This window comes from Cibotium barometz, chromosome 46 (genome assembly GCF_041138505.1).
Source record: "Cibotium barometz isolate CiBa-2024 chromosome 46, ASM4113850v1, whole genome shotgun sequence".
Lineage (NCBI taxonomy): Eukaryota > Viridiplantae > Streptophyta > Polypodiopsida > Cyatheales > Cibotiaceae > Cibotium > Cibotium barometz.
Window position 1 is genome coordinate 46,039,790 of NC_141091.1, and position 26,765 is coordinate 46,066,554.

Consider the following 26,765-nt stretch of genomic DNA (forward strand, 5'->3'; position numbering starts at 1 on the left):
ATAGGGTCCTGCACAAAACCCATCTATCAAAGGCAGTTTATACTATGTTACATTCATAGATGATTTCAGGATGACATGGATATACTTTCTCAGAGAGAAGAGTGAAGTATTGGAAAAGTTCATGGATTCCAAAGCTTTTGCAGAAAAGCAATATGGTTGTTGTATTAAATGTCTGAGGACAGATGGAGGTGGTGAATACACCTCAAAGGCTTTTGAGCATTTCTTGAGGAAGCATGGAATAAGAAGACAAATTGACTTGCAGGTATACACCTCAGCACGTTGAGAGAAAGAATAGAGTCATATGTGAAGTGGCAAGGGCGATGCTTAATGAAAAGAGCATTGCCAGATTACTATTGGGCAGAAGCATGTGCTACTGCAGTGTATATTCTGAACAAAACACCTACAGCAGCCATTCATGGAAGCACGCCACAGATGCGGCTTACAGGTTATAGGCCAGACATTGGACATCTTAAAGTTTTTGGATGCATAGCTTATGTATATGTGCCTAATGAAAGAAGAAGGAAGTTGGATCCTAAGGCAGAGAAATGTGTATTTGTTGGATATGCACAGGGTCGAAAGGCATACAAATGTTATAATCCACAAACTAGACAAGTGGTCATCTCACGTGATGTGGTGTTTGATGAGCTTGCTAGTTGGTACAAAGCAAAAGATGAAGGTGTCATTGAGTCACTTGAGGCTGATGTGCATGTGAACTTGCCACCACAAGCAAGTTCTAGTTCTACTTCTATGTCTGGGCCTGCAGCAGAAGCTGAGAGTAGCAGTGTAAGTCCATGGTCAGGACATTTGAGGCATGAGAGTGTGAGCACTGGGAGTAGTGCTATGGATGAAGGAAAGAAGAAAGTCGAAGGAATTAGAATCACAGGTTATGAGTCATCTAGTTCTGAGAGTTTGGATGAGGAGCTTGGCATACCTGTTTTATGCACACCTGGTGTGCTAGACAGGATAGATATGTGCCACCACATGCTAGAGTTACAGGTGTTCAGAGTGACCCGCATGCATTGCGGAGATCCCAGAGAGTCAGATATCCAGTTGATAGATTGACATATCGAGATTTTGCTATGCACTATGCATAGATGACATCTATGGTGAAGCATGTGGAACCTACATGCTATACAGAGGCTATTGGAGAGCATGTATGAGAGAAAGCAATGGATGTTGAGATGGACGCATTGGTCCATAATGACACATGGGACTTGGTTGCATTACCAAAGGATAAGAATGTTATTGGATGCAAATGGGTTTACAAAGTGAAGTGCAAATCTGATGGTTCTATTGAGATACATAAAGCAAGATTGGTAGCAAAGGGTTATGCACAAACCCAAGGATTGGACTATGATGAGACGTTTAGTCCAGTGGCTAAGATGGGCACAGTGAGAGCAGTCATTGCTATGGCTGCAACTAATGGCTGGGAAATGTATCAGATGGATGTCAAAAATGCATTTCTGAATGGAGATCTACAAGAGGAAGTGTATATAACACCATATTAGTGAATTTGGGAATTTTCCAATTCCCATTTTTGAATACTTAAAAAAGGGGACATGGATAATATGTTTGTTTCTCAAAACCCTATCATATGACCTATCATTGGAAAGCGCTTGAAAAATGGAATCTAAAGAGCTATAAAGCGCTCATTTTGGATTAGTGGTGTTCAAGTTATGGTTAATCCAAACTTTTGACCACGTGTCCCAAACTTGTGGGAAATTCCCATATTCCCTAATATGGTGTTATATGGCACATCCAGAAGGGTATGTACACCCTAGATATCCCACTTACGTATGCAGATTGAAAAAGGCATTGGATGGTCTGAAGTAAGCACCTCGTGCTTGGAGTGACAAGATGAGCAGATATCTTATCTCACTTGGTTTTCAGATTTCTACAGCAAATTCTTCACTCTATGTGAAGAAGACACAGCATGGGGTTGTTTTACTAGTCATTTATGTGGATGACTTGATTATCACAGGTGATCATAGTGCAGATGTGATGCATGTCAAGAAAGCTTTGAGTGGGCAATTTGACATGAAAGACCTTGGTGAGTTGAGATACTTTCTTGGAATAGAAGTGGTCAAAGATCATGCAGGTACTTGGTTAGTACAGCGCCAATATGCATTGGATATGTTGGCAAAGTATGGCATGACTGAATGTAAATCTATGAGTACACCTTTGGAGCAAAATGTGAAGTTGCGGGCTGATTATGGTGATGAGCTTCATGATCCTTCTATGTATGGGAAGATGGTTGGTAGTCTCATATACATGACTGTCACACGCCTGGATTTGAGTTATGCTGTGGGGCTAGTAAGCTAGTTTATGCAGAGCCCCAGAAAGCCTCATTTGGATGCAGTGAGACGCATCATGAGATATGTGAAGACCACAGCACATTATGGTTTACTTTATGAGAGTGGTAAAAGCTTGGACATACATGGCTACACAGATGCTGATTAAGCAGGTAGCGCATATGATAGGAGGTCTACTAGTGGATATGCTTTTACACTTGGAAGTGCCGTGGTGAGTTGGAGTAGCAAGAAGCAACCTACAATTGCTTTATCCAGTACAAAGGCTGAGTACAGGGGTGCAGCCATTGCTACTTTGTAAGGCAGTTTGGTTAAAGAGTCTCTTGGCAGATTTATGTGAGCCTATTGATGGCAAAGTTGTCATACATTGTGACAACATGAGCAGTATACAGTTGGCCAAGAATCCAGTATTTCATGCGAGGACCATGTTGAAATGTCAAGCTCGTATACAGCTGGAGGATAGGACATGGGTGCTGACAGAGTGATAGTATGGTAGATAGATATCGTGTGGTGTGTTTATGACCGCGTCCAGCTGGTCATGTGTGGTGTGGACATTACATTAGGTTTACTTTGTAGTGTGGACATAACACTATGTTGTGTTCTCCTTTGTGTGTGTGAGAGAGATGGTGACTATGGCTTCTCTCCTTCTTTATGATTGATGGATATGGATTAGGATTTGCTTCTCTTGTGTGTGCTCCCTTCTGCTTCTGTTTTTTATCATGGTATCAGAGCCTAGAGCTCATTAGTTGTGTTGTGAGAGTGAGTGAGAGAAGAGGGAAGAAGAAGAAGAAGCTGTGAAGATTTCCATTGAAGCTGTGGAGCAAAAGAAAGCTGTGGAGCTCACCTCAATTACAGATCTGAAGCTTGGCCTAACTGGTAAGAGTAGCAAAACTCCCTTGAGCGGATTGCAGGTGCCAAAGGGCAAGTTCAGTGAAGATTGAAGTGCATTAAGCAAGCAGAAAATTTCTGGTTTTGAAGCTTTCATGGAAAGCTTGTGAAGGAATGTATTTTGTCAAATGTATTGGGGAAAAAACAAAGGAAACATAGAGGTTCTCATGTATTGTGAAAGGGCACATGTATTAGCAACACTGGAGCAAACCATTGCATGAAACATTGATGTATTTCAGGAGATTTGTGAAAGAAAAATTTTGGTTTTTTTGACTCCTGCAAACCAGAGAATACATGCCCCGTGGAGGATCAAATGTGGCAATTCTACTCAAAATTGGAGCTTGCCCTTTATACCCATGATAGATTAGGTCATTGCTAAGAGACCTATCGACTCAAATGTGAATTGCCCCTCTTCTACAACCCTCTGGAGCAGGCGGCGCATCTCTATGCAGGTTCTTGGACAGGTTGAATACTTTTTGGTCTAATTCACTCATTACTACTCCATTTGATGCCATTAAAAGCTTGGGGAGTTTAGCAAAGACATTTCTAAGGCATTGTGAAGCTTGGTTGCAGCTCATTTGATGTATTTGGAGCTCATTGAAGTCATTTATCAGAGGTGTGCAGGTTTGCAGAAAGTCTGTCCAGAAACAGAGCATTATTAATCAAAGCATTAATCCTTGTCTATATCAAATTGGCCTAATTCCTTTGGTACAAGTAGATTCCTATGAGTTGCTAAACTTTTGATTCAAAAAGTTTTGAATTTGGAAAAGATTTGAAGGAGATAGAGCACTTTTAGTGAGAGGTGGTACTTGACATATGCAGAAAAAGGCAAACCAGGGAGCTACAAAAATTGGTGGTTCTCATTAACCTTGAAGAATTTGATCAAACCCTTCTAGTATATGTTGGAGCAATGTGTTATGAAGCCAATGAATGCATAAACATCAAATTTGAACAAGATTTGAAGGAATTAGAGCAAGATCTTTGACTGGTTCTCTGGCGAGAAAAAAAAACCAAAATTTTTTTTGTGAAGAAGTATCATTTGTTTTCAACCTTGATCGAGTATGCATTGTTGATGAAGCATTGTGGGATCCAAAAGCACATATATTGCAATCATTTGATGTGATTTGGAGAGATTTGGAGCATTATACAGGTACTTCATACATTGTGATCAAAGGGGTACATCTACTACCTTGCCAACATGGGAGATGGTCCGATACAAATTGTTGGAGAGAAGCTTGACAGAACTAACTTTCAAGTGTGGAAGTTTGGAATGAGGAGTTCTCATTGATAAGCCTCATGACTAGCTGATCCAAGCAAGTTGTAAGGTCCTAGAAGAGGGAGTGATTTTCAAACTATTGGGCATTCCTATGGGTTTCAAGGTCACCCTTAATTAGAGATGGCTATGGGTGTTAAATAAGGTGGAAGGGAAATTGGCCAGATGGTAGAAAATGCATTTGAACTTGGGGGCCAAGAAGATGGTAATCAACCATTTCATTATCCCTTCTATCATCTACTTTCTCAGCTGTTGGAGACCTCCTGAATCTGATTTATTACAATTCATAAGGTTATGCAGGAACTATCTATGGGGGGTGGACCCTTGGATTAGGAAAATCCCTAAAGTCAGGTGGGAATGGTGCTGTTTGGAAGGGGCCTTGGTATCAAAGATGTGTCCAACCTAGCTAATAGACTAGCTGCTGCCAAATGGGTGTTGAGAAGCTTTCTCTACCCCTCTGAAGACTAGGCATGGTTGATCACTAGAAATCTTGATCAATTCTAGCTCAAACGATTCCCTAAGTGGAAGAACCTCCTCCCACTCGTAATTATGGCAAAAAAATTCATGGTGAAACTGATTGGTAGCAGCTAGCTGGTCTCTTCGCTCTGGTCGGCTTGGAATGCTATTATCTTTTCTAAGAAATCTAGTTACACGTGGGGTATACATGGGAGAGATTCCATCTAGTGGCCAAGAATTCCCCCCCCCCAATTGATAATGCCCAGGCTAAAGAGGCTCTGAAGATGCATAGGAAAGGAATCTGCAGTTGGTGGGATATCTAGGACAAAGACGTCAATTCTTGGATGCCCATAGCTGATTTGATCAGAGACTATAATGTCACATATGCATCCCAAGCTAGGAGGTGAGTGGCGAGAGAAATTATTCTCTCTAAAATGGGATTCTGATAGCTATGTCACATTGGAGAAGTTAAACATGCTTGCCCTTTGTAATGTTTGTTTGGCCATACAAAGACATATTGGATGTCCTTGCTTGAGTCAAATAAGGCTACTAGAATCTCCTTTGGCCTTCCTAGGGGTGATCATCATTATAGATTGTGCGTAATATTATGCTTACTTTGAGAATCTCAACTGCCATATGTTGTGCCTTTAAATTTGAGAAACTAAAAACATGTTTTTTTATATTACTATAGATGGCTAAAAAGAGATGTGATGTTGGAGAGAATATTTCAAAAGGCCCAAAGTATCTTACCTGACTTTGTGGATGTCGGGAAAGAATCAGCTTATGCAAGTTCATAAAGCATTCCAATGGAAGAGTCAAAAGGGGTTACTACAAGGGGCTACTACCTATCCCCCCAAATAGGGGATTGCTCCTATCCTTTGCACTTTAAACAAGAGATGGGGAATCTATCTGGATAGAGCACAATGGTATTTTCTATTTGGTAAGTTATGGAATAAATATGTGGAACCAAAAAAAGTGTGCCTAGCTTGGTTGATTATGCTCAGAGCTATTTGGACTTAGCTTAAAGCCCTCAGACTTAATATTGGGAATGGGAAGCGCCACAGATGCAAGGCTGCTGAGGATGACCTGCACATATTCATGCACTGCCCTATATCCACTGATGTCACCTGAGACAAGGGTCTTTAAGACCTTATGGTAAATAGTGAATATGAGGGGTTGTGATGGTGCCTTTCACTAGCGCATTGAAGCTGGTTCTATCTAAGGTTTTTGCCAAGTTGATTTAGCACTATTATTGTATTGGAGTAGATGCCTTTGTAATTTCCTACAATCATTTGAAGCTCCTTCTTATGATTTTCACAATTTTACACAAGATTTAATAAAATCCTATTCTTAGATCTTGGTACAATACCATAACTATGGGGCTTTATCTTTCCTAGTTATTAGAAGCTTTGTACGTGATCAATTAGAAGTCAATGTGGGAGTATCGCCAAGCTTGAATGTAAATGTGGCTCTCTTTTATGAACAAGTATTGGATCATGCTTAGTCTCAAGAATGTAATATTTGTAGGTTCTTGCTACTTTCTTGAGCATTATTCAAGATTTCCAAGCTATGGAAGGCTCATACATGCTTTGATGCATATGGTTGATTGCACTTCAGTTTACATAGCTTCTTAAAAAACATTCATGTTAACCACAAAGGTTAACATTACTCAAAGCGTCATGTAAATTATTCTTATGCAAAACTATGCTAAGTGCTTCATGTAAATGTGATGACTGAGATTATGACATGTGTAACGATGGCATGACATGTGTAACGATGGCCACCCATGTGCAACAAAGCCTAGGTGTACATACAGCTAGAGAACCATTTTTGGTATCCCGATTGTTAATGGGCGGCCTGCCATTGTAAAAAGAGACCTCATATATATAAGTAACTTTTAAAATATGAAAAGAATATACAATCCTATTATCACAATCAAGTCTTCTTCGTCTTCTCTCTTACTCTCTTATCGCTATGATAGTAAGTTTGTGTGCTGATGCATGCTTGCTTGTTTGATTGTTAGTGTGTGCTTGTAGGTGATCCTTCAGACTTAGTGATGAGGATAATTTTCTCCGCATTCTTTGGACACTAGACAAGCACAACACTTTAGATAAGGCCTTAAGATCAAAAAGTTAGAATCCTCAGCTAGAAGCATTGTGGACAACCACTATGTCTTTAGTTGGAATACGGCCCATGTAATGGGCCGATGATGAATTAGTTCCAAAGGGATCCTGTGTGCTGTCCTTAGGATGTGCCCATGCATCCAACTCCATGACATGTTGCATACAAACCACATTCTAGTAATCAGTCATGCCATGAATAGGAGTAGAAAACTAGAGATTATTAACTTACCAAGTGTAGTTCATCAGATGCTATCACATATGGCAGCTCAATGTTAATTGAGGACTTGTTCTCCTCCAATTGTTGAGGAGGAGAATGCACCAAGCTTACTTGGATCAAGCTAGCTTGTAATTATTTAAATTCCTCCTAGGGCACTTGACCTTGCTTAGCCTCTTATATTTTCCCTTGAAAAAATTGGACACTCTCTAATACCATACCATCAATTGGTTGAACTTGTACCATCAATTGATACAAATTGCTCCATCATGTATTGAGAGGTTTTGTTATCAAGTGGACAATATTCCCAATGACAAAGAGAGAGAAGCACTCATCTTGCTTTACTTTAAACATTTTCTCCTAGGGCACTTGACCTTGCTTAGCCTCTTATATTTTCCCTTGAACAAATTGGACACTCTCTAATACCATACCATCAATTGGTTCAACTTGTACCATCAATTGATACAAATTGCTCCATCATGTATTGAGAGGTTTTGTTATCAAGTGGATAATATTCCCGATGACAAGGAGAGACAAGCACTCATCTTGCTTTACTTTAAACATTTTCTCTAAGTCCTACACACAGAGAAACTTCTTTCCATCTACCACTATGGAGCTAAGCGTACTTAGTGCTAACTTAGGCATATCTGGTGCTGCCCCTATCTCATCGACCTCATTCATCATCATCGTAGGTGAATCCACACCCTCCATTTCTCCCTCCACTGATGATGACCCTTCTCCGCTGGCCCGTGAGGTTGTACCATCAGCTTTTTCTACCTCTTCATGTTCTCAAAGAGGAACCAAGGCCAAATCTTGCTCTGCCGCTTGATCAAGGAGCCAGTGCTACCTCCTTGCCCTTAACTAAATCGGCAACGTCACCAACCTCAACCTCATCATCAGACTCTTGTTCATTCAACATGAGAATGAATATTTAGATCCATGACAAAAAGTTGGTGCTGATGTTTCCCTTACCAAGGGCAGCCACTTCCTCAATGGAAAGCACCTTGAAGTGCCCATCTTGTTGCACGACTTTGTTGGTACCTACACAATCTCTTACGATAGTTTGCATCCAGTCTACTGATGACCAAGAGAGAGTTACTATCATGGATGATCATAGCAAAGGGCTTCACATAACAATCCATGTACTCCAAGGTCTCCTTGTAGTCCTGTTCAGTGAGAGGAGGATAGTTGCTTCGAAATCAATGGCGTGAGAGAATCAATGGTGCCATTGGGTAGTAGGTGAATCAACACCCTCACATGTTTGTAATGGTATCCACTCCCCCTTTTTCTTCATCCATTGCTCGTAAAAGAATCGGATGTATAAATTTGAGTGTGCTTTCAAATATAGAAGTGTGATACTTGAAATCACAACTCTACAATCTGAATTTACATCTCCCTTATGCATCCCTTCCACTAGATCCCATACATTTCTAAATAAACCATTCACCTATTCATATTGCAATTTCTTGCAAATAAACATTCGCCGAAGTGGCTTGTAATAGCAGGAGATTACAAAACATGTGCAAAAAAAGATGAATGGGATCCTACCAACTAGGACCTACTGATCGAAAGGGATTTGCAAATTTTAAAGAGGATTGGATATCACTAATCATCTTTTGCTTGAAGGCATCTACACTCTATGTGTTTGGGATTGGCCACTCAATACTGCATAATGAGGGAAATATAAGCTTTCAAGTCTTTCATAGTTTTTAGGCCTAGAGGGAACTATGCAAGATTGTGTAAAAAAGAATATTTTACTGCCAAGAAGTGTCCTAGGGTTCTTGTTAGGAAATAAAACCTCACCTATAGTGAAATGGAAAGCATTTAAGGTCCCTGATATGCTCTTCACTGATTTTTTCTCTATGTAATTGATGGGAATATGTCTGCATACACAAAACCACCAAAAAAAGAAGTGAACAATAAGGGTATGACAAAATGATTTGAACATTAAGAACAAAATACTTAGAATTACAACGAAACTTGGAAGTCCTTTTTTGGGAGAAAAATCACATTTTTGGAAGGAATTTTTTCCCTAATTTTTAGGGTTACTTTTTGGCCGAGCAGGTGTGAAGGAGCCCAAGGGAGGTGAAGTGGCCCCTAAGGACACTAGTGGGGCGACTAGATAAAAAAGGTTACATGATTGGGGTTACTAGGGGGACAAGCCTAGAGTATAACAATAAATGTCCCTACTTTAGGTCCTAATGCTACTGTGGATAGAATATACACCCCCCCTCCCAATGGTCCAAACTTGATTAAAATGTCATTCAAATTAATCCTAAAGCCCCCTTTTAGTAGTCCATATTTCCCCTAATGTAAAGCTCCATCACATCAAGATCCCATTTCGTAAGGACCAATCTTTTGAGAGTATTGTTTGGCACTCACCCTTAGGATGGACTGAGGAGAGACCTACAATACCGCAATTTATGCCAAGAAGTAGCATGGTTGTCCCTTCACCAAGGATGGTTATCATGCCTCAACCGAGACCACCACTTGATATTCCGTTCATACCTTTGGTAGTATCGATACCTCTAGTTCCACAAGGACCGTTAATTACTCCTCTTGGGCCAGTGGGGATATCTGTAGAGATGCTACCCTTTGCCAAAGCTATGGTTGGGAAGAAGGTTAAGGATGAGAATGACACCTATTGTTCCTAGAGAACCTCATGAATAATTTCGATCAAAGGTCTATCGAGTTTAGAGACTTATGCACAAGAATGATCGCAAAAGTACGACGGAACACAGACACTCTGGATCATTTAGAGGTCTTTGAAAAAAAGAGTAGGTGTTAGTGACAAGCCTAATCATAACTTAGATTTTTGAATGACTAGATGTAGCAGCCGATCTGAACCCTGGATCCTCCTTATAAGGCCACTTATGTTGCCTTAAATAATGCTTTTAGTGTAGAGTTCTCAAAGATTATACCCAAATGGAATCATGTACACTTGCAAAACAATGCCAAGCACAACAAGAGAATGAGTCAGTACGGGAATACATTTGACACATTAGATATTATCATCCCCGAGACAAAAATTTCAGACTCAGCCAAGATTGATTTTGTTGTTTCTTGAAGGCTTGAAAGATCAAAACTTGCATGCACAATTACCTTATGTGCAAAGGCAAACAACCTTTAATGAGTGCTGTGCTCTTGACTTTGATGTGATAACATATCTAGCACGAAAGGGTCTGAAAAAATTGATTTTCAAAGAAATGTCTACTACTATGCTAAAGAAAATGGAGAAGAATTGGAAAGTTCTTCTTAGAGATTCCAAGGAGAGATGACACATGGTGTCCTTATTGTAAATGCAATCACACTATTAATGAGTGTTCATTCAATAGGGGATGGAGAGGCTCATGGTGTGGTTACTGCAGGAGATACACTAGTCACGATACTTGGGATTGCACAAGTACAATTGAGTAGATTATGGTATTGTTATTCCAGCTCTTCCTACTACCACCCAACCTTTAGCACTCCCTATGCCACACATTGTCAGCACTAGAGATCCTATGCCCGCTACTAGGACTAACCCCTTTCCTAGAGGAATCCTTAAGTTTCTTAAGACACCCCCTATTCTAGGAATTCAAACTATAGCTTTTGGCATGACACCCATGAGACACATTGAGTAGGACCACTCATTGAGAATGTCACCGCCAACACTTATATGCCAAAAGAAGATATCATAGAAGGAACATTGGGATCAACTCTTACCCAATGATGAGGTAGACTTTGACATAGAGTCTATAAGGATGCCTAAAAATACCTTGGCCCCCGCTACAAAATGTGAACCTTTCGCACGTATGGCCATGGGCAACCAATGGGTTATAAGGTGTAGGATCCCTGTTCCCACCGAGCAACGGATTCGGGGTACTAGCAGCGGAAGTAACACTTCTCGCGCGGGACAGGGGTCCCACACTCGGGGCCTCGCCCACGGATATCCGGACAAGAGACTAATCCGTCGGTTTGTCCAAAACCGAAACCGGAAAAACTTCCTTTACCCGGAAAGCACGGGCGATTCCACCAGGATAACTCTTTACTCTAACGTAGTCAAGATCATTACTGATCAAACTGATCTGACTGCACCTTTAACGGTACTTGGTCAAATCAAGGAAGAACTTGCACTTGGATCATTGGGATCAACGCTTTTTTCCCCATCAAGAGGCACAGCCGTTGATTCCTATCCATAGAACAATTTCTATCCGGGATTTACTTCATCTATCGTAATAATAGAAATTAAATCTCGATTTACGGATCCATCAGTCCAGCCTAACCCCATCCGATCCCATGGGTTAGCCAACCGCCCAACCACTGTAGTGATGGGATCCAATTTGGAATTTGGTTAGGTTTTGTCCCGGGTACCAAGGAAAAGAGTTCCAAGGCCCCCTAGCCGGAAGTTCATGCAAACATAAAACTAGCCATACCACTTACACACCCAATATGAAATTGCCTTTTTCTTAGCATCAACTAGCTTTAAAACAATCCTTTAATAAAACCATTATGTCACTGATGACAATCCTCAAAGTCTCTGGTTGAATCCTTATTTCCAGTCATTCTTTCATCGGTATACTTATGGCATCATTGGCAACCAAAACGCTCACCACCTGTTCTCTCAGGGGCCTTTTCCATGGTTCCTAGCTCATAGTAACCGGCAATATATTCATATAATAGAATGGAGTCTCCGTGGAAGATCAGCAAGATCAACCCACAGATCCATATAAAAGAGCCATGGACTCATCTGTTGAGGACCAGCAAGGTCAATCAACCAGATCCATGCCCGGTTTCAGAAAACAACTCTTACTCCTTGTTCCAATATCTTCCACGACGCACGTGTGGGTATCTTCGGCGACCCAGAGCCCGAGCACCGTATGGTCAGCACCCTCTAGGATCCTTCGCAGGTGACCTAGCGCTTCACTCATAGGCCGCTTCCTTGGTCCCTCATCCACCGTACCGGAAGCTCACCATTTAAATCGAACCGAGGCTGGTCAAGACCTCGGTCGACCTTGCTACGCGAGACGTCCTCCATTGACTCTCCGTCAGCAGTTGCAACTTTATCAGTTAGGTCTCCACGACCTTAAACACAAGACGGTCAAAATGCTTCCCCAGCATTCTTGACATAAAACAGCCATTTACAAACAGCATTTACAAACAGTCACAAAATACAGTCTCTAAATTGAACTCTTGTCTTTCCACATTATCCCTCCTTAGTCCACATTACTTATTCCACATTCCATTCAATGTGTACTCATTCTCATCCATTTTCTCATATCGTCGACACATTAATTCACATACACATTCACATTCACATACACATTCACATTCACATCCATACATCCACATTTACATGCATACATCCATTTTCACTTCCTCATTTATACATCCACATCCCATATCCACATTCATACATACACATCCATATCCACATCCATACATCCACATCCACATCCACATTCACATCCATACATCCACATCTATATGCATACCTCCATTTTCACATCCTCATTTATACATCCACATCCCATATCTACATTCATACATACACATCCATATCCACATCCATACATCCACATCCACATCCACATTCATATTCACATCCATATATCCACATCTACATGCATATATCCATTATCACGTCCTCATTCATACATCCACATCCACATACATACATACATCCACATCCACATTCCCATACATACATCCACATCCGTATCTACATTCATACATTCACATCCATATCAACATTCACATTCATTCATATACATCTACATACATACATACACATCCGTATCTACATCCATACATCCACATCCACATCAACATTCACATTCATACATATACATCTACATGTATACATCCACATCACATTCATACAACCATATTACATCCATTCTCGTCCTAACACATCCCATATACATCTTAACACATCCTAACTCATCTTAACACATTCTATCACATCTCATACACATCTTTTTACATCTCATACACCTCTTATCACATCCTATCACTTTCCATACGCATCTTATCAAATCTTATCACATCTCATACACATCTTATCACATCTTTTTACATCTCATACACCTCTTATCACATCCTATCACTTTCCATACGCATCTTATCAATTCTTATCACATCTCATACACCTCTTATCACATCCTATCACATTTCATATCTTTTTTTTTTTTAAAGAGAATTCTTATATTTGATATAAGATTTCTCTACACATTTATTTATACATAAATTCCATTTAAGGAGACTAACACTTTCGAAATTAAAATCAATCTTTTATGCATCTTCTTATGCATAATTTCAATTTGGTAGGGAATTATACTTTTAGAATAAAAGAATTTCTCTTATGCATCTAAGTTAAGCATAAAATCCATTTATGAGGAAAATCACACTTTTAGTATAAAAAGAATATCTTTTATGCATACCTATATGCATGAAATCCAATATGATAAAAGTAACACTTTTGATATAAAAATTTTCTTTTATGCATACTTTTATGCATGAAAATTAAAAATGATAAAAGTAACACTTTTGATATAAAAAATTTTCCTTTATGCATACTTCTATGCATGAAAATTAAAAATGATAAAAGTAACACTTTTGATATAAAAATTTTCTTTTATGCATACTTTTATGCATGAAAATTAAAAATGATAAAAGTAACACTTTTGATATAAAAAATTTTCCTTTATGCATACTTCTATGCATGAAAATTAAAAATGATAAAAGTAACACTTTTGATATAAAAAATTTTCCTTTATGCATACTTCTATGCATGAAAATTAAAAATGATAAAAGTAACACTTTGATATAAAAATTTTCTTTTATGCATACTTTTATGCATGAAAATAAAAAATGATAAAAGTAACACTTTTGATATAAAAAATTTTCCTTTATGCATACTTCTATGCATGAAAATTAAAAATGATAAAAGTAACACTTTTGATATAAAAAAATTTTCTTTATGCATACTTCTATGCATGAAAATTAAAAATGATAAAAGTAACACTTTTGATATAAAAAAATTTTCCTTTATGCATACTTCTATGCATGAAAATAAAAATGATAAAAATAACACTTTTGATATAAAAATTTAACCATTATGCATACTTCTATGCATGAAATAAAAATGGTAAAAATAACACTTTTGATATAAAAATTATCCTTTATGCATACTTCTATGCATGAAAATAAAAATTGATAAAAATAACACTTTTGATATAAAAATTTATCCTTTATGCATGATATTAAAATTCAATGTCTCCATGATTATAATGAAATTCTTTCAATTAATCTAGGATGATAATTCCTAGAATATGGTAGGAAGTCCTCTTTTTATGCTTTGAATGAAATTATTTTATGCATAATTTTTATAAAAATTTTGCCATAGCTCCGCTGCTATGATTGATAAATCTCAATTTTTCTAAGGGATAATGCTTATCATTAAGGAAATAATTAAAATAATCTCTAATTGGATTAATAATCCATAATGGATTGAATCATTAATATACATAAACTAAAAGCATAGAAAAAAGTCATTAATTTGGCCTCAAGCATAGCTTAATCTTGGTTTAGGAAAAGCTTTATGAAAAGCTTGATTTGGATTGAGAATGGGTCATGAGTATGACCATTTCTTGAGTGAGAGAGAGAATTTATATAAAAATCATTAGAATTTAAACATAAATGAAAATTAACTTCAATAGCATTATGTAACTCTTCACTACTATTCAAACTTCAATAGCATTTAAAAAAAACCATACCAATTAAACTTCTCAAGCTTGAGAGGGGTTGAGAAGAGAGAAACATTGAGAAATTATATAAAGATCAATATTCACTAATTACCTTACAACTTGCTTGATTCTTTGTTCACGGTAGAGGCCCCCAACCAATCAATTGGTTAAGTATGTTGATGGAGCCACTAATGGGGATTAAAGAAAGAGGGAAGCTCCAAAAACTAGTGAATTATTAAATGAATTCACAGTTTCTGGCTTAGGTGGAGTAGAGTAACGATGCATAAACACTATCTATTTTTCAACAAGGGGGAGGCTTCTATTTATAGGAAAAATTGAGCTCCTAACCAAACAAACTGATTCTAGAATTTTCTAAATCAGTTTGGTCAATATTTGACCATTTTTAGGTCAGTTAAGCTAACTTTTTGGAACTAGACTTAAATGAGGAGAGAGGAGAGATGAAATATCTCAATTTTTATGAGTTTAAAACTCATTCAAGCATGTGAAATATGCACCTCCTTTAAAGAACTCCCCTTCCTTACATATGTGTCAAAATGGAATCATTATACCCAAAATATCTCATATTTTTAATATTGCTCATAGTTTTTTTACTAATAAACCTTGTACATTTTCAACTCTTCATCTTATGTGAAATATGCACCTCCTTTAAAGAACTCCCCTTCCTTACATATGTCATACTTTTAATATTGCTCATAATTTTTTACTAATAAACCTTGTACATTTTCAACTCTTCATCTTATGTGAAATATGCACCTCCTTTAAAGAACTCCCCTTCCTTACATATGTCATACTTTTAATATTGCTCATAATTTTTTTACTAATAAACCTTGTACATTTTCAACTCTTCATCTTATGTGAAATATGCACCTCCTTTAAAGAACTCCCCTTCCTTACATATGTCATACTTTTAATATTGCTCATAATTTTTTTACTAATAAACCTTGTACATTTTCAACTCTTCATCTTATGTGAGCATTTACTCATTTTTGGGTATCTTCTTTTACAAAATTGGATTTATCTCCTCTCTACACATGGATTGATGCTATTGGCCCATAGGAACCTTAATTGGACCATAATCCAAAAATTTCTGAAAATCTAGACCCTTAGGCTAAGGTCCTTTATACACATTTCCGATTAATTCCAATTGCACATTGAAAAATTCTTTTTGAATTTCTGTTTCAGGGGAACTTATTTTAATAGGATGAGATATTTTTCTATCCAAAAATATTCAAAATCTGAATATTCTCTTTCTAGAATATTTTCTCTCTCTAGGTTAAAACAGTTAGAAACAAGTCTTTTATATTTCTGAAGAGGGATTGATTACAGGGGAAGATGCTGGACATTTTGAGAGGCTGGGGAGGAATCTTACATTCTCTCCCACTTAAAAAACGCGAGATGCCCTCATCTCGCAAACTGGGGGTAATTTCGCAAGATGCATAAGTATGAGACTGAGAGAAATTTTTTTTTAATTTAGATTAACCACCAATTAAAAAATCTTAAGAGAGCAAGATTCAAGATAAGAACAAGATTTAAACTTTATTCATTCTCGGAACTTATACAGTAAAGATAGAAGAACTCTTTACACTTCCATAAGCCCGTCCATCATATGATCACAAAAGCAGTCCTCACAAGCTGCACAAGTATAAGGTAACTCATCTATGGGAATGATTCTGTGGGTTATTGCTGCGCCTAAATCAGTGGTATGAGGTGTTCTAACAAAAGGACCTCTGAGAGGCAAGCCAAAAACGGGGTAAAGGCATATCTTCTCATGAGGAAGAAAACACGCCAGTAAGAAGACCCGCTCAGAAAACCCAGGATGCCTTGATCTCATGACGCAGTAGTATCGGGGACCCAAACCCAAAGCTTCAATAACCATGGCTAAGCGGACATTGTTACGAAAATGTTGCTGACCCCAGGGTGTTACCCTAGTTATGGCTTGATAGGTCCGCCATTTGGTCTGCGCTACAGAAGTTCCTAGGTGAGGAAAAAGTGAGCGCTCATACTGCTCTATAAAATCCTTCTTCACAGACTCACTTGCGTCTTGAAGGTGAGGAATCATTATGGATAAAACTAGTTCTTGTTGCCAAGCCATGAAGGAGATTAAGAAAGAAAGAAGATCGATGGAAGTAAGATTACTGTGAACGACAAGTAAAAGTTACGACTTATATAAAGGAAGGAGCTAGCGTAACTTAGAAGCCAACGGTATCTTGCCACTAAAGTTTTACCGTCTTTCCATGATTTGGGTTTGGCATATTTTTCTATAGAAGGCATTCAAAACTTTGAGATGAGGAGATAAAAGAAGTTCGTAAGCTAAATCATCTACTTTCTTTGGTCCACAATATCTGGGAGATAACTTCTTATACTTCCCAAGAGATAAAGAACTTCTTTTGGGCCGTACTCGAGACCAAAACCTTGATATCCAAAACATCGATTCTCACTTCTGAACTCGTTGTTCTGAATCCTTAAAACAGGTGGGACTCTTGAGAAGTATTCCGAAAAAAAGTTCTTCCTTTTTTAAACAGAATCTTTCTTTTATTTTAGAGAGAGAATAATTATAAGATCAGAAAGGGAGATTCTTACTCCTGTATACCTCTAAGGTTGGGGGAGGAATCTTACATTCTACCCCACTTAAAAGGTGCAAGATGTCCTCATCTCGCAAGTAGAGGACAACTTTTTTGCTTAAGATCCAATTTATTATGGGGTTCCTTATATTCCGGTCAACCCAACAGAATATGGGGATAAATATCCCTTATATAGAATTCATCATTAAATAACAATTCATTCAAATCATATCATTCATATCTTCAACACGATAATGGTCCATTAGACCGAAAATTTCCTTCAGAACATTCCTCCACGGAATTTAAGTTAAGCAAGTTCTCAATTTGTCATCCCTTAACTTGATCTACCGTCTCAAGTATTAACAGTAGCAATTTGACAACATAATCCACTAATCTCATAGTGATTTGCTGAATCATTTTCATCATTTATCATTACAGGGACTCGTCCCAATCATCCACATTGTGGTTTCGCTCAGCTTATTATATTTCAACCCATTTTCAAGGATCATCATTTTTCAATCAGAATCCAAATCAATTCATCAATTCTCAAACAGAATTAAAAATCATATCAACCACATTCGAAATCATCCTCTGGATAGCATTAACGCTTATAATTTCAAGTCTTAGATTTACTCGTATATACTGTCGGTAAAGAGCTGCAGTTATACCCTCGGTATATACGGATAGTCATGATACTCGAAACTATAAGGTAAATACCATCATGTCTAGGTCTCAAGCAAGTCAGGGTTCCATACAATTGCGGTACTTCTAATTGAAGACCCAATTACTAATTTACGAATTTCAATTTGAATTAACAATTTGTATGAATTATATCAAACAATTACAACCTTTTTGTGCGTCTTGATAAACTTTTGACATAATTTGCTCCTCAGTTGATCTTATTGGAGATCTATGACTTAAGTCTGATAAATAGATTTTTCTTTATCCGATCGTCCGAAAAAAAAACATTTGTATATTTATATACAAGTTGCAATAATTACATAGAGTGGCTCGGCTCCAAAATGCAAAATCTCTTCGAGAGATGCATAAGACGACGGTACTGGGCCATAGTCATGCCCTGTTACATAAGTTCTCTAACTGCGAAGGGAGTTATTATTTTCTCCTTAGGGATAAATCGACTAAGGAGTCTATAAATTCGACATGAAAGTCTAAAATTTCGAGGTGTCGAATGATATAGAATGACACCACGCACCATTTTCAGCTTTAACAGGATCATAGTCAATGAGAGATTCTGCCACAGCATTGTACGGCGGTTGCAATGGGCGTGGACATATTGCCCTGCAAACCACTTATGTTGTATTCTCTCCGCTGGGGTAGGAAAATATAAATCCGCGAAATGGCGTGCGAGTCTTGCTCGGCTTGTTTGAGTTGAAGCGGAAGAGATGAGATGCTCGAAGGCAAATGCAATCATATCTTGAGACTGGGTGAGGTCGGAAATACCAGATAAATGTGGAACTTCCATCTATAAAAACAATTTCTTTGATTAAAATTTCTCCATTAAAGAAGCTTACGGAATGAAAATACATTATGAAAATGCTGTTTCTGAATTCTTATTACCAATTTCAGATAAGAATTTAATTATCCTTATTAGCTTTCAATTTAGCTCTGATACCAACTGTAGGATCCCTGTTCCCACCGAGCAACGGATTCGGGGTACTAGCAGCGGAAGTAACACTTCTCGCGCGGGACAGGGGTCCCACACTCGGGGCCTCGCCCACGGATATCCGGACAAGAGACTAATCCGTCGGTTTGTCCAAAACCGAAACCGGAAAAACTTCCTTTACCCGGAAAGCACGGGCGATTCCACCAGGATAACTCTTTACTCTAACGTAGTCAAGATCATTACTGATCAAACTGATCTGACTGCACCTTTAACGGTACTTGGTCAAATCAAGGAAGAACTTGCACTTGGATCATTGGGATCAACGCTTTTTTCCCCATCAAGAGGCACAACCGTTGATTCCTATCCATAGAACAATTTCTATCCGGGATTTACTTCATCTATCGTAATAATAGAAATTAAATCTCGATTTACGGATCCATCAGTCCAGCCTAACCCCATCCGATCCCATGGGTTAGCCAACCGCCCAACCACTGTAGTGATGGGATCCAATTTGGAATTTGGTTAGGTTTTGTCCCGGGTACCAAGGAAAAGAGTTCCAAGGCCCCCTAGCCGGAAGTTCATGCAAACATAAAACTAGCCATACCACTTACACACCCAATATGAAATTGCCTTTTTCTTAGCATCAACTAGCTTTAAAACAATCCTTTAATAAAACCATTATGTCACTGATGACAATCCTCAAAGTCTCTGGTTGAATCCTTATTTCCAGTCATTCTTTCATCGGTATACTTATGGCATCATTGGCAACCAAAACGCTCACCACCTGTTCTCTCAGGGGCCTTTTCCATGGTTCCTAGCTCATAGTAACCGGCAATATATTCATATAATAGAATGGAGTCTCCGTGGAAGATCAGCAAGATCAACCCACAGATCCATATAAAAGAGCCATGGACTCATCTGTTGAGGACCAGCAAGGTCAATCAACCAGATCCATGCCCGGTTTCAGAAAACAACTCTTACTCCTTGTTCCAATATCTTCCACGACGCACGTGTGGGTATCTTCGGCGACCCAGAGCCCGAGCACCGTATGGTCAGCACCCTCTAGGATCCTTCGCAGGTGACCTAGCGCTTCACTCATAGGCCGCTTCCTTGGTCCCTCATCCACCGTACCGGAAGCTCACCATTTAAATCGAACCGAGGCTGGTCAAGACCTCGGTCGACCTTGCTACGCGAGACGTCCTCCATTGACTCTCCGTCAGCAGTTGCAACTTTATCAGTTAGGTCTCCACGACCTTAAACACAAGACGGTCAAAATGCTTCCCCAGCATTCTTGACATAAAACAGCCATTTACAAACAGCATTTACAAACAGTCACAAAATACAGTCTCTAAATTGAACTCTTGTCTTTCCACATTATCCCTCCTTAGTCCACATTACTTATTCCACATTCCATTCAATGTGTACTCATTCTCATCCATTTTCTCATATCGTCGACACATTAATTCACATACACATTCACATTCACATACACATTCACATTCACATCCATACATCCACATTTACATGCATACATCCATTTTCACTTCCTCATTTATACATCCACATCCCATATCCACATTCATACATACACATCCATATCCACATCCATACATCCACATCCACATCCACATTCACATCCATACATCCACATCTATATGCATACCTCCATTTTCACATCCTCATTTATACATCCACATCCCATATCTACATTCATACATACACATCCATATCCACATCCATACATCCACATCCACATCCACATTCATATTCACATCCATATATCCACATCTACATGCATATATCCATTATCACGTCCTCATTCATACATCCACATCCACATACATACATACATCCACATCCACATTCCCATACATACATCCACATCCGTATCTACATTCATACATTCACATCCATATCAACATTCACATTCATTCATATACATCTACATACATACATACACATCCGTATCTACATCCATACATCCACATCCACATCAACATTCACATTCATACATATACATCTACATGTATACATCCACATCACATTCATACAACCATATTACATCCATTCTCGTCCTAACACATCCCATATACATCTTAACACATCCTAACTCATCTTAACACATTCTATCACATCTCATACACATCTTTTTACATCTCATACACCTCTTATCACATCCTATCACTTTCCATACGCATCTTATCAAATCTTATCACATCTCATACACATCTTATCACATCTTTTTACATCTCATACACCTCTTATCACATCCTATCACTTTCCATACGCATCTTATCAATTCTTATCACATCTCATACACCTCTTATCACATCCTATCACATTTCATATCTTTTTTTTTTTTAAAGAGAATTCTTATATTTGATATAAGATTTCTCTACACATTTATTTATACATAAATTCCATTTAAGGAGACTAACACTTTCGAAATTAAAATCAATCTTTTATGCATCTTCTTATGCATAATTTCAATTTGGTAGGGAATTATACTTTTAGAATAAAAGAATTTCTCTTATGCATCTAAGTTAAGCATAAAATCCATTTATGAGGAAAATCACACTTTTAGTATAAAAAGAATATCTTTTATGCATACCTATATGCATGAAATCCAATATGATAAAAGTAACACTTTTGATATAAAAATTTTCTTTTATGCATACTTTTATGCATGAAAATTAAAAATGATAAAAGTAACACTTTTGATATAAAAAATTTTCCTTTATGCATACTTCTATGCATGAAAATTAAAAATGATAAAAGTAACACTTTTGATATAAAAATTTTCTTTTATGCATACTTTTATGCATGAAAATTAAAAATGATAAAAGTAACACTTTTGATATAAAAAATTTTCCTTTATGCATACTTCTATGCATGAAAATTAAAAATGATAAAAGTAACACTTTTGATATAAAAAATTTTCCTTTATGCATACTTCTATGCATGAAAATTAAAAATGATAAAAGTAACACTTTGATATAAAAATTTTCTTTTATGCATACTTTTATGCATGAAAATTAAAAATGATAAAAGTAACACTTTTGATATAAAAAATTTTCCTTTATGCATACTTCTATGCATGAAAATTAAAAATGATAAAAGTAACACTTTTGATATAAAAAAATTTCCTTTATGCATACTTCTATGCATGAAAATTAAAAATGATAAAAGTAACACTTTTGATATAAAAAAATTTTCCTTTATGCATACTTCTATGCATGAAAATAAAAATGATAAAAATAACACTTTTGATATAAAAATTTAACCATTATGCATACTTCTATGCATGAAATAAAAATGGTAAAAATAACACTTTTGATATAAAAATTATCCTTTATGCATACTTCTATGCATGAAAATAAAAATTGATAAAAATAACACTTTTGATATAAAAATTTATCCTTTATGCATGATATTAAAATTCAATGTCTCCATGATTATAATGAAATTCTTTCAATTAATCTAGGATGATAATTCCTAGAATATGGTAGGAAGTCCTCTTTTTATGCTTTGAATGAAATTATTTTATGCATAATTTTTATAAAAATTTTGCCATAGCTCCGCTGCTATGATTGATAAATCTCAATTTTTCTAAGGGATAATGCTTATCATTAAGGAAATAATTAAAATAATCTCTAATTGGATTAATAATCCATAATGGATTGAATCATTAATATACATAAACTAAAAGCATAGAAAAAAGTCATTAATTTGGCCTCAAGCATAGCTTAATCTTGGTTTAGGAAAAGCTTTATGAAAAGCTTGATTTGGATTGAGAATGGGTCATGAGTATGACCATTTCTTGAGTGAGAGAGAGAATTTATATAAAAATCATTAGAATTTAAACATAAATGAAAATTAACTTCAATAGCATTATGTAACTCTTCACTACTATTCAAACTTCAATAGCATTTAAAAAAAACCATACCAATTAAACTTCTCAAGCTTGAGAGGGGTTGAGAAGAGAGAAACATTGAGAAATTATATAAAGATCAATATTCACTAATTACCTTACAACTTGCTTGATTCTTTGTTCACGGTAGAGGCCCCCAACCAATCAATTGGTTAAGTATGTTGATGGAGCCACTAATGGGGATTAAAGAAAGAGGGAAGCTCCAAAAACTAGTGAATTATTAAATGAATTCACAGTTTCTGGCTTAGGTGGAGTAGAGTAACGATGCATAAACACTATCTATTTTTCAACAAGGGGGAGGCTTCTATTTATAGGAAAAATTGAGCTCCTAACCAAACAAACTGATTCTAGAATTTTCTAAATCAGTTTGGTCAATATTTGACCATTTTTAGGTCAGTTAAGCTAACTTTTTGGAACTAGACTTAAATGAGGAGAGAGGAGAGATGAAATATCTCAATTTTTATGAGTTTAAAACTCATTCAAGCATGTGAAATATGCACCTCCTTTAAAGAACTCCCCTTCCTTACATATGTGTCAAAATGGAATCATTATACCCAAAATATCTCATATTTTTAATATTGCTCATAGTTTTTTTACTAATAAACCTTGTACATTTTCAACTCTTCATCTTATGTGAAATATGCACCTCCTTTAAAGAACTCCCCTTCCTTACATATGTCATACTTTTAATATTGCTCATAATTTTTTACTAATAAACCTTGTATATTTTCAACTCTTCATCTTATGTGAAATATGCACCTCCTTTAAAGAACTCCCCTTCCTTACATATGTCATACTTTTAATATTGCTCATAATTTTTTTACTAATAAACCTTGTACATTTTCAACTCTTCATCTTATGTGAAATATGCACCTCCTTTAAAGAACTCCCCTTCCTTACATATGTCATACTTTTAATATTGCTCATAATTTTTTTACTAATAAACCTTGTACATTTTCAACTCTTCATCTTATGTGAGCATTTACTCATTTTTGGGTATCTTCTTTTACAAAATTGGATTTATCTCCTCTCTACACATGGATTGATGCTATTGGCCCATAGGAACCTTAATTGGACCATAATCCAAAAATTTCTGAAAATCTAGACCCTTAGGCTAAGGTCCTTTATACACATTTCCGATTAATTCCAATTGCACATTGGAAAATTCTTTTTGAATTTCTGTTTCAGGGGAACTTATTTTAATAGGATGAGATATTTTTCTATCCAAAAATATTCAAAATCTGAATATTCTCTTTCTAGAATATTTTCTCTCTCTAGGTTAAAACAGTTAGAAACAAGTCTTTTATATTTCTGAAGAGGGATTGATTACAGGGGAAGATGCTGGACATTTTGAGAGGCTGGGGAGGAATCTTACATAAGGCACAAGAAATGAACTCTACAGACCTTGGCCAACCCTTAACCTACTACACATTTGGTGGAGCACACCTCAAAAGGGAGTATCCCTACCAAGTCTCTGCCCGAGGTAGCCAAAAGCATCTCAGCACTGTCATGATGGTGTTTGAGTTGCAACATAACTTACATCATTCAGGATTTTCCCAACAAACTTGCCCTAGGAAGCGATTAAGGGCCACAAACTAATTGAGCATGCTGTGAGTACCTTGATAGAAAAAAGATCTTTGGTAATCACTCATGCATTCTCTCTCACATGAGCCTAGCTCAAGGCCAAGGCTCTTCATGGCTCAAGGGAAAAAGAGAGTGAAAAAATCTCACATGCTTCTACCAAGTGTTCCAAAGGATTAAAAAAACCAAGAAAGAAAACAACGCAAGAAGTTTAAACCCTGAGTAGAACGAATTTCTAAAGCTAAGAAAGCAGATAGTGTGATTATTGAGAGTAACGATGGTGATACAAGGACTTATTATTCCTCTACCAGTGGCTATGCCTTGCATGGATGAGGAAAAAAGTGTTGTCTCTAGGAATCAAGATTAGTGGTTGCTCAAATTATGATCAATTATCCTATGGGTGATTTTATTTTTAGAAGACCACACTCCCCGTGCTGCGGGATAGGACTAGGTCTTACCTACAAATCGTATCCTTGAATCTATGCATGTCAAGGTGTCAACGAGTAGGAAATTTTCTCCAAGTTAAGACTTAGTAGACTATCTTAAGTGTTTCCCCTATTTTGGAAGGGGAGAACTTTACACCAATCTACCAGCATAATGATGATGTAGATTTATTCATCCGTGCAATCTTGGGGGAATGGTCCAAGTGAACACAAAATAATCCAGAGTGACCCTTGGACTAGGCTACCACACACATGTGAGAATCTATCTTGCCCCTAGGGCCAATCTACCATCAAATATGGTGTTGCTTAGTTGATGGTAGCTTGTCCCTATGGCCAAGCTACGAGCAGAGATGATGTAGATTTGTTGTTGGTAGCTTGGCCCTAGGGCCAAGATAGATTCTCTTGCAAGGGTCACTCTAGATTCTCTTGTTCTCCCTAGGGCTATTCTCTCAAGATTTCATGTGGCCATAGGGCTATTCTATCAAGAGATTGGCACAAGGACAATTCTAAAATTTATGCAAGCACATAAAGAGATTGGCCCAAGGACCATTCAAAAATTTACCAACAGTTCATACAAGGGAGTGGAGAATGGCCCTAGGCCATTGTAAAGTATAGTGTGCTTGCATGAATGGCCCTAGGGCCATTCTACCATGCAATCTTGAACACAAGAGAATCTAGAGTGACACTTGGACCAAGCTACTGCACACAAGAGAATCTAGCTTGGCCCTAGGGCCAAGCTACCATAAACAAATCTACATCAATTTTGTTGGTAGCTTGGCCCAAGGTACAATCTACACAAGAGAATTGTTCATGGTAGCTTGGCCCTAGGGCCAAGCTAGATTGTCTTGTAAGGGTCACTCTAGATTATCTTGTGTTCCCTAGGGCCATTCTCTCAACATTGCATGATAGAATGGCCCTAGGGCGATTCTATCAAGAGATTGGTCCAAGGACAATTCTAAAATTTACAAGTGGTTGAGAGAATGGGAGTGGAGAATGGATCCAGGACCAATCTTGCAAGTCTTAATATTTTAATATTTTATGCAAGAACATGTAGATACTGGTCCAAGGAACGTTCTAAAACTTGATAATTAGCCAAATAAAAACTTAAGACTTATCAATTTTACATCACTATATGGAGCATGATCATGTCATTTCTTACTATGAAAATAGTTCTTATAATAAAATACAAAATATGGGTTAGTCCTCTTCATCCTCAGAGCATAAAAGGTTTTCTATTACACCTGAAGGGTCAAAGCTTGTTGTAGCTGGTTGAGGATTCATTTTAGTTGGTCGAAAACTACATGCAATGGAGGTAGAGGCATCGGGTTTTGATTGTATCCCTAGCGACTGTCTAAATACCACTGTTCATCTTTGCAATGCTTAGAAGCTTTGATTTCACCTCTTCACTTCCTTCGACACGTCAACCAAGCATATCAAATCTCTTTTTGCTTTGAGTTCATATCCTAACACAAAACCATTGCTGAAAGCATCAATGATCATGAGATCTTGCATACAATACAACCTAATACATTGATCAATGATAGTGGCCTTGTTGTATCATAAATAAGTTATGGCATCTAAACCTTTAATTTTGTCATAGTCTTGATTTAAGAG